The sequence below is a fragment of the Euprymna scolopes genome, chromosome 2, assembly GCF_053919585.1.
Source record: "Euprymna scolopes isolate OS-2025 chromosome 2, ASM5391958v1, whole genome shotgun sequence".
Classification (NCBI taxonomy): Eukaryota; Metazoa; Mollusca; class Cephalopoda; order Sepiida; family Sepiolidae; genus Euprymna; species Euprymna scolopes.
Genome location: NC_136483.1, coordinates 27,479,332 through 27,496,464, shown reverse-complemented (window position 1 = coordinate 27,496,464; position 17,133 = coordinate 27,479,332). Strand labels below are relative to the sequence as shown.

At 35.2% G+C, this 17,133-nt stretch overlaps 2 protein-coding genes across 3 annotated transcripts in view; both read right to left on the bottom strand.

Moving 5' to 3' along the window:
• The window catches only part of LOC145290126 (sigma non-opioid intracellular receptor 1-like), a 104,346-nt gene that overhangs the window by 42,066 nt on the left and 45,147 nt on the right, over positions 1-17,133 (bottom strand). The gene's annotated exons all lie outside the window — the stretch shown is intronic.
• The window catches only part of LOC145290110 (FAS-associated death domain protein-like), a 1,091-nt gene continuing 848 nt past the window's right edge, over positions 16,891-17,133 (bottom strand). Inside the window, exon 1 of the mRNA XM_080136459.1 lies at positions 16,891-17,133. This exon is cut by the window's right edge and continues 848 nt beyond it. The gene's annotated coding sequence lies outside the window, so the exon portion shown is untranslated.

Sequence of the window (17,133 nt, the reverse complement as noted above, 5' to 3'; positions counted from 1 at the left end):
ACCCCCATCAGAAGTCAAAAACATTTTTACAAAAGTGACGGTAAAAATCCAAATATATAACTTCAAGAAAGTTCTTGAAGTTATATATTTGGATTTTACCGTCACTGGATTATTTATCTTCCACCAGACTATCCATTCATGTGTAATCACATTTTTCTTCACCATATTCCCTCTGCTTCACTTTTTTTGTTATCAAGTAAGATCTTTGACTTACTTGTTGTTTCATCAAATACTTTTGCATGCAAAATCTGATCCCGCATTTTGCTAATTCCTACCCTCTGATGAAAAGGAAAGTATTTCTTCAAAACTCCACGGATTAAGGACTATCCACTTATCTAGTGTTTCCTTTTCAGATTAAATATGTTTTTAACTCATTTCAAAGTGTTTTTAACATGTTTTATTAACTGTTTGCTCGTATATATATATATATATATATATATATATATATATATGTATATATATATATTAAAATGTTTGACTCATGTCCAGGTAACCTACATCTAAAATTTCAAGTGTTTAGAGCCAAAATTCACGGAGGAGTTTGGTAGAGTCTGCATAGGTCAACTCTTTCAAATTTTCACCCAAAACCTGATTAAAAAGCTTGCTGCATGACTGAATAACCTTTTATAAAATTTTAAATGTTTTGACCCAAAATTTGCTGAATAGTTTGCTATAGACGGCAGTGGTCAAATCTTTTGAACTTTGACTCCTTGGTAGCCAAATTCACGGTCAAAAACTGATTAAAAAGCTTGCCCTATTACTTTATGTAAAATTTCAAATGTTTAGACCAAAAATTGGCTAAAAGGTCAATTTCTTTCTAACTTTGACCCCAATTTTGACCCCTTAACATTTGTTTTGGGTTCAAATCAAGTTAAAAAGTTTGATCCATGTCCAAGGAACCTATATCTAAAATTTCGAGTGTTTAACTCCAAAATTGGCGGAGGAGTTTGCTAGAAATCTCAAAGGTCAAATCATTGAACTTTGACCCCTTCGCAGCCAAATTTCTGGCCGAAAACTGATTAAAAAGATTTAAGTATCGCAAACAAATAAACAACATCATATATATATATATATATATATATATATATTAGAAAGACTCGTCCATTTTTGTTAGGTAGGAAAACTCGTCCATTATTGAATAAATATCGATTGAAAACACATTTTATGACGGTAATTGAAAGATATTGTTTTAAAAGAGAATACACACATTTAAAAAAGAATATCTTTACTTGTTTACTGTTGTTTTTAAAAAAATAAAATTGATTTTTCTAAGTGTTCATTTTCTACCTAACTTTGTAAGTTTTTAGGAGCATTTATTTAGTTTAAAAAACAAGTAGTGTTTAGTGTTACTTTAGAACAAAAATGTCCAACATGAGAGAATCACATCTTGGGAGTCTCGATGATCGCTCAAAAACAGAAAATTAGTGAAAATACTGAAGTAGATATAGTTTTAAAAAATTTGACCAGAAATAACGCCAGACTGGTTGGGATTGCTTCAATTATATATTTTGATAACCGAATAGCTCTAATTAAGCTAATTATGTTCTGATAAAAGAATAGCTCCAACTAAATATGTAAGAACATTTTTTATATTCATTTTTAATTTCATTCTAGAATAAAAAAATTAACAAAAAGCCGTTTGTTTACAGCCGTGCTATGGCTGATTATATTGCTGCTGCTGCTACTACAGATAGTTTTTAGATACTTTTTTTAAAAAATAAACAATTTTTATTCCATTATTATTATCATTATTTTTTATGATTTTAAATTGCTCGGTACCACAAGAGAAAACAGGTTATAATTTTACTTTTAATCGATAAAAATAGTAAATAGATTGATTTATTTAACAGCGGGTGCGTGAAGAAATTTTTTTTCAAAATTTTCAGTACTCGTCATGTTGAAGTCTTTTCTTTTAAACACAAAAAAAAAAAAAATGAATCATCAAAAGAATTTCGGGCACTCCAATCTATTAAAAGTGACAACTCTTCCAGTTAATTTCCAAATTTCATGAAAAAATTCTTAACACAAATGCGGTAGGACCATTTACAAATCGGGGGGGGGGGGGGTAGGGGATCCTTACAAAATCTTACTGAAAATGCCGCTTTATGATGTTAACATTTTTATCACTTTATTTGCTTAAAACTCTTAAAATATATAATCTACATTATTATTTATTAATTCATTTGAAAGTATATTCATTTCCCAACAAAACGGTGTTATTTTGGGGACTTAACGTGCTTTGGTTTTTAAAACATGACAATTTTAGCGGAACCCCCTTGAAATCTGATTATCCAAAGCGTTTTATCATCAGGATGTATTGCTATTTACTAAGAAAAAAGGTAAAATGTATGGCAATGGATTCCGAATCAGCTGGAGTGATAATGGGTGTTTTGTGAGGTTGAGATTCTTGGGTCCTTGAGGTATAGACATAGTCGGACGATAGTTGGATGTTAGTAGGCACTGAAACGCTTAGCTGGGCGTCAGTGAGCACTGGAAACTGGTAGTTGGTGGCTGGAAGTGCTGGAGCTGCAGGGAATGAGTTGGAGGCTGCAGGAGTAAGCTGGGCATCTACTGGAGTCACTGCAGGAGTAAGTTAGTGTCTCTGGAAGCTGCAAGAGTAAGTTGGAGAGCTGCTGGAGCGAGCCGAAATCGCTGCAAGAGTAAGCTGAAGTCTCTGAAATTTGAAGGAGTGAGTTGGGGACTGGTGGGCTTAATCCATCTGACTGGGCACATGTAAGTCACTGCGCGAGAAGCTCCTTCTCCCTGCTGTTCTGATGATTTGTTGTGAAAGCTGCTTTTTGTATGAAAAGCTGTTCATGCTATAGTCGACTAGCACTGAAAAACAGAGTGCTGTAGTAAATTTTAGACAGGATTTCTTGCACACAAAAATGTCTGTAGCATTTATTGCATGCATATACTTTACTCTCCGCACCAAAATAAAATGTCTGTTATTTTATTTTGTTGTGAAAAATTGAGTTTTGTGCTTTTTCTTTGTTGTTGAAGAAAGGGTTGTTGCTATTTTTAGCATGCGTGGTCATGGCGTATTTCCAAGCATGTCATATTTTAGCTGACAGCGTGTTTTTGTTTACAAATATGGGAATGGTGATCAGGCAAACCACAACAATGTTATGGCTAACATATTAGTAAGCTATCCGTTATGGGTTTCCATACTCTGGAGGTTAAAAACTTGCTAAAAAACATGGGCACTAGTGATAAATTAATCATATTTTTACAATATATTTTTAAATTGGTGTCAATTTTGCTATTTTACAGTTGGCAATAGTCATCTATAATATAAATCTCATCTGTCTGTTTAAATGTAAACTTTCAACAGAGGCAACAGATTTTCACAAGATTTGTATTGTTTTGAAGGACGACCCTCCGGATGACAAATATAAAAAAATTAGCTAAAAACATTAATTCCTTCATCCTCAACTGGGCACTTTTCTACAAGGAGGAGTCGCTTTTTTCACTGATATTTTCGAAAGTCATCCCCTCTTTTCAACTGACTCGCCTTAACTTAAACTTTTGCCACTTCTGGTTTGGTGATAGACGCAACAGCAAAGCCATCACATTTTTTTTTTTTCATTCTTTTTCTCCTTGGTATGGGTTCGATTCTGCCTGCCTAGTAGCACTTTTTTTTTTTTTTTTTTTTTGCTCAACACACATCTCCAAACACCCGGGCAACCAGACTATTTTTTTTTATATTATCCTAAAATATTTTTTTCAAATTAGGAAACCATAACTCAAAATTCTATGTTTAAAACTGAAAATTTTGAAAGAATAGAAATTCAATTATTTTCATCTTTTAAAAATTAATTATTTTTGAGAATGTTTTTATTTTTTTTTCAATTCAACTGATTATAACATATATTAATAAGAAAAAAACAATTTTTATTTTTTTTTATTTTACAACACAATGTTGAATTTCCATGTTTTATTTACGAATTCAAGGTAAATAAGAAATAAGCATAAAAAATAAATATTCAATTTTTAAAACTCTTCTGCTTTATAAAATGTTGAAATTTTGATCAATTATATTTTGTTTAGATTCTGTAAAATGAAATATGAGAAAGGTGGGGGGGGGGACAAAAAATATATATATTTCCACCCATATATTTTACAAAAATTACATCTTAAATAGAAATCAATCCAAAAGTAAATAAATACCGAAAATTTGATGAAAATCTGACCATTAGTTGATTTTTGCTATATTTATTAAATACATGCATGTCTACTCATTAAAAATGGCCGCTCTAAGGAAGTGAAGTTTATTTGGACTAGATTTTTCTGGACAAATATGAGGTGCAACATCATTGCCTAGATACATTCCTGCCAAAAGTCAAAGGTGCACAAGCATATCTGTGTACTATTGGGAACATTTTACATTTCAGATGCTCGATTCAGCCATGTTCATATTGATTTGGTTGGACCATGGCCAGCCAATCAGGTATTTACTTACCTTTTAATCTATACAGATTGCTTTACATGGTGGCCTGAAGCAACATTTTAACTGAATCTGAAGTGTGAGCCCTAATAGACAGTGGTGGAAACTCCATAACACAATTATCGTCAACCATGGGGGACAGTTTGAATTCAAACTATTCCAGGATTTTAAGGATTAAACATATGTGTACAACTAGCTATCATCCAGCTTCTAACCGGATAATAGAATTCTTTCATTGTCAATTAAAAACTGTGTTGCGCTCTTATCCTGATGAACATGTAGCACTTGTTCCCCCTTGATGAACATACTCTCGACTAATCCAACAAGCATCAAAATTCCACTCTTTCACAGTTGAGGTCCCTAGATGCTGGAAAGTCTTCTACCTTCTACTTTCGAATTGCTAGATTTTGAAATTTCCTCTTTGTTTCTTGCTTTTCTGAGTGTACTAAACTGTAGAAGTTTAAATGTAATGTGAACAGACTCAATTCCATACAGTTCCCAGTTAGACATAATCAAATGACACCAGTCATCTCGCATTAAATCTATAATGTTTAAAGGTTGCGATCAGAGAAGAATGTAAGAAAAATTCTGTATAAGCATTAAGCATGGTTTATGTTGCTGCTTTTGTTCAATAACCCTTATCCCCGAGTGGCTTCCGGGCCTTGATAAGTGGTGATCACTGTGTAAAAAAAAAAAACAAAAAAAAATTATATAATTTACATCCATAGCCTTGAGGCCCTTCCAGAACTTTTCTAGCAAGGAGTTCTTTTTTTTTTTTTCGGCGTGAAAGTGCTGGTCTCACACACAACCTTCCCAGAAGGTACATACAGTGCCTAGCCTTCCCAAATTGTCACCCATCTGATATTGACCTGAATGAACGTTGCTTAACTTCAGTGTGTCAACGTGATTGTACCATTATATAATTTACATTACTATTAATAAATACTGGTGTGGCACTATATCGTTAGTGCCACTGTTAGGGTTGCCCATGCACCCTCCCCCTGCAGGGCCAGGCGGTGATTTGGCTGCAGACGGACGGATACTAGTCCAGCCTAGATTTCCCTTCCTGTTTTTTGCTCTCTTTCGTTCTGGATGCCATGAGGTGAGCACATGTTTTTTAGTCCCTCTGTAGATGAGAGGAAGGGGAGCTTCCCTCCTCTCATCATAGTTAGGTTAGTTGGTTTAAGAATTATTGTATGAAACAGTTATTAAGTTATTGTATTGTACCTATTTACTATGCCTCCCCACGGGACAGAGTTAGACACCAGGGTCGTTTTTTAACGTGGAGAAAAGGTACAAAAATAAAAATTGTCTCAGTCGTGAAGGATTTCTCCTCCACCGAAAGAGAACAAGAAATAGAAGTGAAGCATCTGAAGAACAGATACTACACTTTGATCTTGTCCTGAAGGCTAAGTTATTGTATTGTAGGAAACAATTATTGTATGAACAAGCGAACAATAAAATAGTTAAGTTATAATATATATATATATATATATATATATATATAACAATTGTGTTGGCGTTATTTGTGCTGTATTGCATGTTTGCCTAAGGTCCAGGAAACAACCTTGAAAGACGAAGAGGGTTCAATGCTGACTGACACTGCTGGAGGGGAATGCAGCTGCCCTGCACACGGGAACTAGCCACACCCAACATTTCAGGTATGCTTTTGATTTTACCTCTCATGGAGACGTCTGATCGACGGATATTCGTACGCAGACTGTAAGCAGAACATTTAGGTAACACGTGGATAGTGTTATACTAGCAGGGGGTGGGGGTGGGGCGCCCGTCTTTGCTCGGTCATAAAATATGCTTACATATATTTTAATTAGTCCAGATTTTGTATATATTATTATAGAGTTGTGATTTCATCTATAATCGAAATCAAAACCAAAACTGTAGCATTCAAAGGATGACCGATTTACCAGAATGTTGTAACTGAAAAGTAAGCACCCTTTTCAAATGTCGAAATGATTTTTTTTTTTTCATAATCTGGTTAATTAGTGTCCAATCAATAATAATCCAGTGAAAAAATTTCAAAAAACCTATCAGTATAGAAATTACGCAGGGGGTGATGGTTGTACAACTCTGCCAAAATAATTAAACTTTAATCATAGCCAGAAACTAAAAAAATCTTCTTCAAAAAAGTTTTTATCCTGACGCTGACTGATTACCTAAAATAAAGAAAAAGAAATTTCTTTTTTTTTTTCGGTCTCATTTAACATTCTTTCATTGTTCTACTGATTATTTCAGCGTCCCAAATTATATCTTGCAAAACATGCTTATTTTTGCTATGTTTATGCTGGTTATCTCCCTTAGATTTAATGATCCGTTGACATAAGCGCCGATCATTTTATCATAAATTTATTTTATTTACTATAGAGTTGCTAATTATCACACCAAGGAAGGTAACTTATTCCAATTTATATTTAGATTATGATTATGATTATTATTATTTATGAATACAATAAGTAAATAAATAATAATTAAATTTCAATAATCAAGATGTCCGTATTAGAAGAAAAATGAGATTGCACTTTTTAGGGGCCCTGTTACATGTAAAAAAGCCCGAAAAAATTTGAAGAGGACTTTTTGTGTTGAAAATGAAAACTTTATTTTTTTTTTTAATGGCAAGGTTTTCATGTTGTTTAGATGGGTATGAACTTTGATTTTTATTTTAGTTTTGCTAAAAATATACATTCAAGTCCATGTTAGAAATGTTCATTTTGTTTGAATGAATATTGGCCATTTTTTGGAAATGGTCTATTTTTTTTTTTTTTTGGTAAAATAATCTTTTGGCAATTATAGGTACCATTTTCAGTAATTGGTAATGTCCTAAAAACAATATCTTAGAAATCTGAATTTTTGAGATTAGGATTGATTATTCGTATTATTTGGATTATTAGGACTACTGTTTTCAACTAGTCTTATTTTCACAACATTTCAGTCGATGTAGCCTCTGACCTTTTTTACATATATCTTAAGCTCGGAAATTTTTTCTGTTGAACTCTGGAATGTGTACGGAATTTCAAACAGGCTATCATGCTCTCATTCCGTCGACAATGACTGAATAGAGATCCTAAGTAATTCACAATTATATTTTTCGATTGCTCATATTGAGGATCGAACCTTCAACCTTCAGGAGAATATCACTTTACAATTGAATTTTTCCAAGTAGTGTAATGACTGCACCACGGGTCATTGCAGACAATTCTAGTACAAATTTTAGGAGACTTAAACTTATTTCTAGATGTAAATAACACTATTTATTATTACATATTATTATTATTATATATTACTGTATAAATTATTATTATTATCTGACAGTTCTCATATGGTGTTAAATTCTGTACTAGGACTACTTAGTAATTGATAGTCACCCATCATATGTACTGTTTCTTTGAGTTGTCTTATTGTTCACCGTTCTTCAGTCTATGTTTTACTTTGTCCCATAACAATAGATGGTTTCCCTTTTCCTCCATATATGGTCAGCCATACCCAACTTTTCGGTCTCTACATGTACTACAGCTTTTCAATGTTCTTACTTTAAGTGGACGACATGTCTCACTTTTGCATAGTTTTCCATATTTATATAAAATCTCATACACAAGCCGCTCCCTGAGAGTCAACTCAATCCTGAATACCGTCTTGATGTCATGTGGATTACATATTCATTGAAGTTTTTCCGACAAACCCTTTATGCATAGTATACAAGGATGGATCAAGAGCACACTACCCTCGTGGAGTAAATAAAGGATTCAGTTTGAAATTCCATACAAATTCCCAAGTTTGATAAGATACACCTAAAGCAGGTTGGAGGTTACATCGACAGAAACATTGTGAAAATCACGTTCAAGATGAGAACAGTAGTTCGAAAAATCCAAATAATACGAAACTATCTTCTCAGGATGTAGATGATCATTAATTTTGCAGAGTTCAGAAATAGGTGATCATCATATTAAATTTATATGCAAAACTGATCCCTTGCTCTAAATTCAAAAATATTTCATTCATTAAAAAAAAAAAAAAAAAAAAAAAAAAGAAAATCATTTATGGGATAAATTGGCAAACTAGGATATAATGAAAGAGCATAATTATTTATACATGAGTTACATAGATTTTCACCAATTAATGTACCCTTTACTCCTCCAATGTCGTGTGGATGATATCAAATTTGGCTCTTCTGGGTCCTGGTTGATCACTTAGTTACTCTGATAAAGGCTCTGGGTGTTGAAAGGTCCAGGTCTGACAAATCATTCTTTCCATGTAAAAAATCAAGAGGGAAAATTGTCTGGCATTCGTCATCAAAGTCATATCTTTGTATAGCAAAGATCATTTTAAGCTAAAAGAACAACATGGTGATGACTTGTCCTTTTGTATAAAGCAAAATAATTATTTGTTGAAAGATAGCATGACTTTGAACATTCACAGGTCTCTGACTTAAGATCCTAATGTTAGTTTCTGGATGACACCGTTGACAAAGTCCGAGCGATTTTCAGGTTTAGTGATCTCAATCCTGTCGAGGGTTAATTTCTTAATGGTGTGGATTTGGTGGGTGAACAAAATGGTGTCCTGGAGCTCACATGTTTTGCCTTATATTGAAAACCAGAAGAGCACGACCCCCTCCCACCTCCAACAGAATTTAATAATTCTCAATAATACATAATTGTTTCTAGTAATGATTCTGTGGGAATCTTACAAGACCATGAGTGGTCAAGAAATCTGTAAGCCTTACCCCTCTTTTCTTCTTCATTGGTCCCAATCACTCACTGTTACTCTGACAGGGGAAGGTTTCTCCTCCCTTTGGGAACAGGTCTTCATAATTATAAATGCGCTTTAACCACAATTCTTCTTTGTATAATCATTATCAAAATTTTAACCATGGGGAAGTGTCTTTTGGCAGTTAATTAATCTCCCCAATCCACATTAATGTGTAGTCTTTCTGTTTATTTGCCTCCAATTTCAGTCATTTGAGTAAGCAATATTATCAGTTGACACATTTCAAATACTCATTTTTTGTACAAACAAATGATTGACCTCAGTAATCGGTGTTGAATTCAGTCTGCCATAGTTTTATAAAGTCGTTTTAATGTTAACTCTTTACTGCTTATTCATTTTGATAATCGCAAAAGTTGACATTTGCTTTGTGGCCTATGCAAAAAGATAGGCCAACCACTTATGACTAACCATTGTGACACAACACGCCTTGATAAATGCTATTACTTTTTATAATACCAACAATTCTATTTGCAAAGTCCTCAAAAAAGTGAAATTAATACAACTCTCCATTATCAAATTAACATTTTCTATTTTCTAACTTAAAATGAAATAACCAGATTCTCTCGCTTATCAGGTCCCATCATCCTTATAATCAATTTGAAAGCAAATTTTACTTCATCTAAAACCCAATGCAAGTTGACCGTAACTCGGTCCAATAACATTTCCTTGATTTTCATTTAAAAACAATATTAAAAGTTAGCACTTGCTAGCTGATGACCTTAATATTCCACTATATTTCATTTATTTCCAATTTAATATGCATGCACAACCGTTTAATATACATCCGTTTGTTTCTTTGCTATATAGTAACTTTTATAAACAGTTTATATTAATTGCTGGTGTGGTTTTTGGCAAGACTCAAAGATACTATTGTTGTCTACAATTTCCTTATCAAGGCCAAGGACTACACTGCAAACGTTAGATAGCCTTGTTTAATAAGGAATTTCAGTTATAGTGATAATAAATTCTGTATCCATTTTACAATGAAGTCATAAACCCGTTTGCCTTTAAAAAGAAGTTTTAAATTTCTGGTGCTTGTTGAGGATTCCCACTATATTAAGAAACAAAAATAATGAAAAATTTGTCTGATGTATGTACCCATGATGGAAAAAAAATATTGTACACTAAAACAATGTAAATTAATAAAGTAGTTTTATTTTTTTAAATAAGGAAAACAAATTTTGTGCCTAAGCGAATAGTGAAGATATCATGACGCCATCTTGAAAACAGGCTGAAAATAAGGGAGATAACTCCAAGTCATTCAAACTTGCAAGATTTTAGAAAACAGAAAAAGTTGAAACTCAAATTCGATTGAAAGTGATTTTCTTAATAATAATAATAATAAATATAATAATAATAATAAAACTACTTGATTAATTTACATATTTTTTTGGAATACAATATTTTTTATTTCAAAGACTCATTTGCATAAGTTTAAACTGTTGTGGTAGGAATATTATCTGTTTGGCTTGAGAAAATTATCTCAAGATCTATATCAGGCTGATTTTGATAAGTAGATGTAGTTTTGGTCAAGAGTTTTCCAAGGCCGAGACAGTATTGGAATTTGGGTAGAGTAATGAAACCTACCAATTGAACTGATGGTTTAGTTGTTCAGCCTTGATAAAGAAAGGTGATGTTTTACAAGAACGCTCTTAAGCATTTATTTCTGTTAAAGCTAACAATTACTTATTCCTTTCAAGTGCCTTCGTTGGATGAAGATGGTGATTTTCCTTGTGAAAATGATAATGAGATTATCAATGAATCTGTCTAGACCTGTGACATAACAGAAGTCTGTTAAGGAAAGAAATCCTGATTTTATTTGGTATTGAATTTGATTGTGGAATTTTTTTCTTACCTTAATTAGGAGAGTGTTAGAATTTTATTCTTGCTTAATCTTTCTTCCTTTCTTTTTATCTATTTCTGATGATGATGATTGTTGTATCACGTGACTGAATTGTACTCACTGAATGGTTTGGAAAGTTCCCGCTTGTTTTGCTTGAAGATTTGCAAGATTTGTTGTATATTATATATGGCACAATATTACGTTGACACTCGCGGTTCTCATCAGATCACCGAAGTTAAGTAACATTGAGCCTGGACAGTACCAGATGGGTGACCATTTGGAAAGACGAGGCGCTGTATGTACTGCGAGGTAAAATATCAGGTTGAGAAACTAGCGTGGTCTATCCTTCTCTCAAGGGTAGATGGGACTCTCTTAAACTGTGGTAGGTACCCCATCTAGTGATGGTGTCACAATAAAAAATATCCTTAATAGCCCTGGCAAAACATCACACACAGCTACACACAAGATATGAATTATGCTACAAACTTGTGTAGTGAGTTCCATCTCAGCTGCTGCCGTGCAGATGATGGAGAGATATGTGAGCTGATGCTACTGATGAGTAAAGTTTGTCTCCGCCAATAAAGATGTAAAAATGGACTTAAAACTAGATAAGTACAATTTACTTTTTAGAGTGTCGCAATGACCAAGGGTTTATTGGATATCTGAAGGAAATACAAAAGAGTGTTATTTACATGGCATAGACGTGCATATCAAGCAAAATGATGATTTTCGCTTTGTTTGGAACATCCATAACTATCTCATCAAACCGCCGTGTATAGGCGTCGCCTGAAGCTACGTACCCTTGTGGGGCCACACAATATCTGTATCTACCCCATGGGGTGATGAATGTTGTATAGTGGCGATCCTCATTGTGAAGTGGAATGCTGTGGTAACCATTCCAAGCATCGAAAACGGTCTTCCGTGTGTGTGGAGGGATGGATCGGACTTGGTGGAATGGGGACTGGGTGTGATGCGTTTCCCCGAGTGGCATACCGGTTGAGTGGTTGGAAGTCCACCGTGCGTCGGGGTTTACCAGATTTTTGGGGGCAGACAACCATCCGATGACACCATGTGACTGGTGTGCCAACAGGGACTGGCTCTATGACACCCAGTCGAACGTCTTGATCAAGGCCTGCTTTCACTCCCTCTTGCCAATGTATCGGCACAGGAATAGGGGTGTGGTAGGCAACTGGTTCTGCATTCGGGTCGATCATGAGTTGCATGGGTGGGCCTGACATCATGGGTAATGGTTGGTGCTGGCAGGTGTTGAATGTGCTGGAGGCGTCGTGATCCAGTAGCCAGTTTTCTATTTTCTCCCTATTCTCCTCTGTTGGTGGGTATGGGATTGTGGTCGGGGGAGGAGGGGGTGTCTCACGATCCGGACACTTACATGGTCTTTTGCTTCCTTCCGTGGGAGGATATGTGGCATCACAGGAAGAAAGTTGTGAGGCTGTACCAACAGATGGGAAGTTTGCAGGGATCATGCCGAGAGCTACACAAGCATGCTTAGATAGGTAAAGGCGCTCTGTGGATGGTGTGAAATATACGAGCTGCCGTGTGCTGCAAACAGTTCCATTGTCAGATACGCCCGATATGTGCAGTGGAAGGGCGCCTGCGATTTCAATCGATTTGTCATTGGCAGCTGACATCTTCATTGTGCACGGAATGAGGTCACAGACTGTCAAGCCCATCTTATGTAATACTGTGATGCCACCTAGGCACGACTGGCATCCTGTATCTGCCATAGCTGTATGCGTCACAATGGCAGTGGGGCTGTGGAAGTGAGGGGGTATGCCAATGTCAGCAATGTCAGAAGGGATGACCTGTATATCAACCTTTATGAATGGTTGTGAATCGGACGCACGACGTTCCCACACTCTACACAGGTCATTGTATATATGGTGTTCAAGGACAAGAGTGTGTGTCTCAGAAATAGCTTCTGGATCTGCGTTGGAGGAAGGGGGTGTTTCGACGGAGCAAAGGGCATCAAATAGAATCGCAGGGTCGTCATCGAACACAGTGATGGCATTATTGCTTGCGGTGGGAGGAGTGCGGCTCTGTTGATTGCGTCGGCAAACCTTTCCAAAGTGATGGGGTATGCCACAATGGGAGCATGTGTTATTATACGCCGGGCAAATTTTCATTCTGACTGCTCTTGATGTAGGTATCTGGTGAGATTGTCCGCAGTAACCGCAGGGTGGGTTGCTTGGAGAAGGGTGTCGGTTATGCCGACGAGTAGAGTTCTGGTTGGAGGTAGTATTTGATCCACGATTCTGTAGACGACTCCGCTCTTGTCTCCTGTATGAGCTGGTAGCTGCAGCAGTAGTGGGCTCATTGCTGTTTATGAGAAGGCGGCCAGCGAAGCGCTTCCCACTTTCTTTGGCCTCGATGAGGGAGACAGTTTCCTCAAGCAATTGCTCTGCTAGTTGGGGTTGTCCCAGTATGTTCAGTCGGATATCATCATCGTAGATACCCCGGATGACACAATCTTGGATCACGCTGTCACTGTAGCTAATTTGGCTCCCACAGTTTGTACAGCCCATCAGGTACCGACACACACCAGCCTGCCCTTTGAGCCTTGCGGCGAACGCACGAACCGGTTCGTCCCTGTCCTGCTTCATGCTTTGTAGTTGAACTCTTGCTACCACAATATTCTCTTGTCGTATAGCGAGAGTTTTTATTTTTTGTAGGACGGTTGTCTTGTCAGAATGTGCGAGAGATCCGAATGCCCTTGTGAGGTCTTTTCTCAAGGGGTCGTCACAGCACTCGAGGAGTTGAAACACTAGATCCGTTCCCTGTAAGTGGCAGGCGGTTTTGTAGTCGTCCCATCTCTGCTCAAAGTAGGCGAAGTCAGCACTTGAACCTGCAGCCGATACCGTTGGTCGCTTGACTTTCTCTGCCTTGGCTGGTGCTGCTGTAGCTGCGGCAGGTGTGGGCGAGGGATGGGCCGTGTTGGCATGGATATCAATCAAACGGATGAGGATTTCCGGTGCCAGGTTAGCGTCAAAGGTGACTTCACAATCCGGGGCTGTGCAGCTGATTTGTGGCATCTTCTGGATGCTGGTTTCCAGAAACTCTTGTCATAGATAAGTACAATTTACTTTTTAGAGTGTCGCAATGACCAAGGGTTTATTGGATATCTGAAGGAAATACAAAAGAGTGTTATTTACATGGCACAGACGTGCATATCAAGCAAAATGAATAGTAGTCCTCTAAAAACCAGTTGGAAACCTGGAAGTTTGGAGAAGCTAACCAAGTGACGGTTATGTTTATCTTGATGGCGTGTCTAGACTGAACACGCTGAAAAAGAAGACATGTCAATGAAGACATAAAAATCTGAAATATTCCTGTATTGGAACATAACTACAGTACATTTCTTTTAGGAATGGAGAAATTGGTTTATGGCTTTAACACGAGATAGAAATCCTGGATGGCTAATTGACCAGATTGCAATGGAGAATAGCTTGGGGTGCAAATGATTATGGAAGAAAATTTCACCGAGCTAAGTGGAGAGGAATCAGCTGTTGAAGATACAAGTCTACGGCAACTGCCAAAGAACTTTTAACGAACGTTCGTGGTTAATTTTCGTCATCTACAAGAACTTTGTTGGACGATGATAAAAAGAGAAATCTAAGACAATTAAGGGGAAATAACTTCTTTTGTTCAAAAGTAAAAAAGATAAAAATAGTCGATTATTATAAGTAGCTCAGTGTTTTCTTTCTATCTATCTCTCTTTACTCCTAGTTCACTTTCTATTTTTTATAGTTACTTAAGGTCTGTTTGACCAGACTAAAGAAACAAATTTAACAGTTACAGACATGAGTGAACATTTTACATTTTTTCTTTTTTTTACCTTTTCTTTTCTTTCCAATAAACTATTTTTTTTTATTATGGACGGGTTTCTTGATTTTTTTGTTTTCATTGTTGCATTTTTTAAAAAAGTACCTTGATAACTATGATCCACGCATAAGCATAATGGACATAGCGGAAAATTTTTCATAGCTTTATACACTAAATTATTATTATTGTGAATCCATTCTGTAAACATTGTCACTGACAATAATCTACTGTTAATATAAATAAAATAAGAAAACGATGCGGCCTCTATTCCGAAGCTGCTCTACCGAAATAAGTTTTGAGAGAATTTACTAATTTAGGTGCTTATTAAAATTGACACTTACGACGGCATATAAAATTACAAAAATGTATGCATGATGTAGGTATCAGTCACGGAACGAAGATAGAAACTTTAAAAAAAAAAAAAAAAAAAAAAAAAAAAAAAAAAAAATCACGTAATTGATCAAGTATTTTTTTATTTTTATTTTTTTTAAAAATTTTTTTCTGGAAAATCAAATTTTACTGTTTCGATGAGGAGGGTGCAAAGACAAGCAGAACCCTAATGGATGTGGAGACCCAAAATAATCATTGATTATCTCCCCTTATTATGTCCTCGTCTTCAACGCATCGGTAAAAAAAAAAAAAATGGCAATTTTGTTTTTCGTAAATAAAAAGAAACAAAGAACACACTACTTGATCATTTTTTTTTTGGGGGGGATTTTTGGAATATACAATCTCCATTCCGTGACAAGTAGGTACACTATAAAGGCACTTCTCCATTTTTGTTTATCGTTATAAATGTCAATTATAAGCACCCTAATTTAATAATAAAAAAAATCACTAATTTACCGTTGAATAATAAATAAACTTTCGATAAAAATTAAAATTTAGAGACGTTAAAAATGTTGATTAGAAATTTATCGCAGGAAAAAAAAAAGTCACTTTTAGTAGAAAGTTTGAGTGAAAATCAGGGCGAGATATTCCTACAATCGGTCCTTCGTTTTGCTCAGAAAAAAAAAAAATACAACAAACAAAAAAGCAAAACATTATTTAAAAAAGTTATATTTTTCTTTCTTGATTTGCCATGTTGCTTTTCCAGGTGCTTTGCATTAACGATTAAATTTGCTGTAGATCATTGTTTTTAAATTTTGGGTTCTTCTGGTCTCATGTCGGGTGCTCAGACTCTAGACCGCATTTTCGCGGAAGACTAGCTCTGCTAGAAACCTGCGGCCGGTGTAGTACAAAAAGAATCCCCTTTTATGGGGCGACAAATTTGTGTTTGTGTTAAATTATAATTGAAAACTAAATAATTATTTTTTACAATTTATACAAGTTTTTATTCACATTTTTGAAAACTTGAAAATCACACCTTTTTTTTTCTGCAAAAGGAAAAAGAGGAACTTTTTTGACTCACAATTTTTCGTCTGCTAAAATTTTAATCACGTGATTACGGTGTAGCGTCAATAAAATAAACCATTAATTCAAGTGCCGCTTGTTATGGATTTAGCTGAATACGATATTAAAAATCACTTTATTGGTACGTATGCACTTATGTTACCGGACTGACGGGTGTATTGCAAGTGTTCTGTACTTTCATGAATGAATTCGCGTGAAATTGAAAAAAAAAAAAAAGTATTTCGTTACAAAAATATATCGTAAAACTTGAATTTAACTTTTCTTTTCATTTTACTTAAAAAAAAAAATCAGACTATTATGAATTAGACACTAAGCTGAAGCGGGAAAAAGGAATCGGAAAGGCAATGAGAAGGGAGAATTCAGAATTCGAACGCATTATGTAAAAATAGCATAAACGATAGCGGTGAGTTGGCAAAAAATAGTGCGAGGGTTCAGGGGTTAATACCATGTGACGAGTTTGAATATCAGATTCGTTGTCAGCGACCCTGAAAACCTATAAAACAACGAATTTTATTGGTCGGTGTTCTGTTGTAGTTAAAGTAAACATTTACAAAAAACTGTTAAAAACTTCAATATAGTCTTTTTTTTTTATTTTTTTTTTTAAGGTAAAAAGGGTGTGGCTTCGCTTTTGAATTTGGCCTTTTGGGTTTCAACCATTTATTATAGTTTGGCAACCCGGACAAAGTTCCAAAAATCGTTCATTAAGTCGGAAAAAAAAAAAATATAATGACAGGAAAAAAAAATCGAAACATTTCCAATTAAACAATTACGGATATTAGTCATCTTTCATTTTTTTAATTTACTTTTTTTC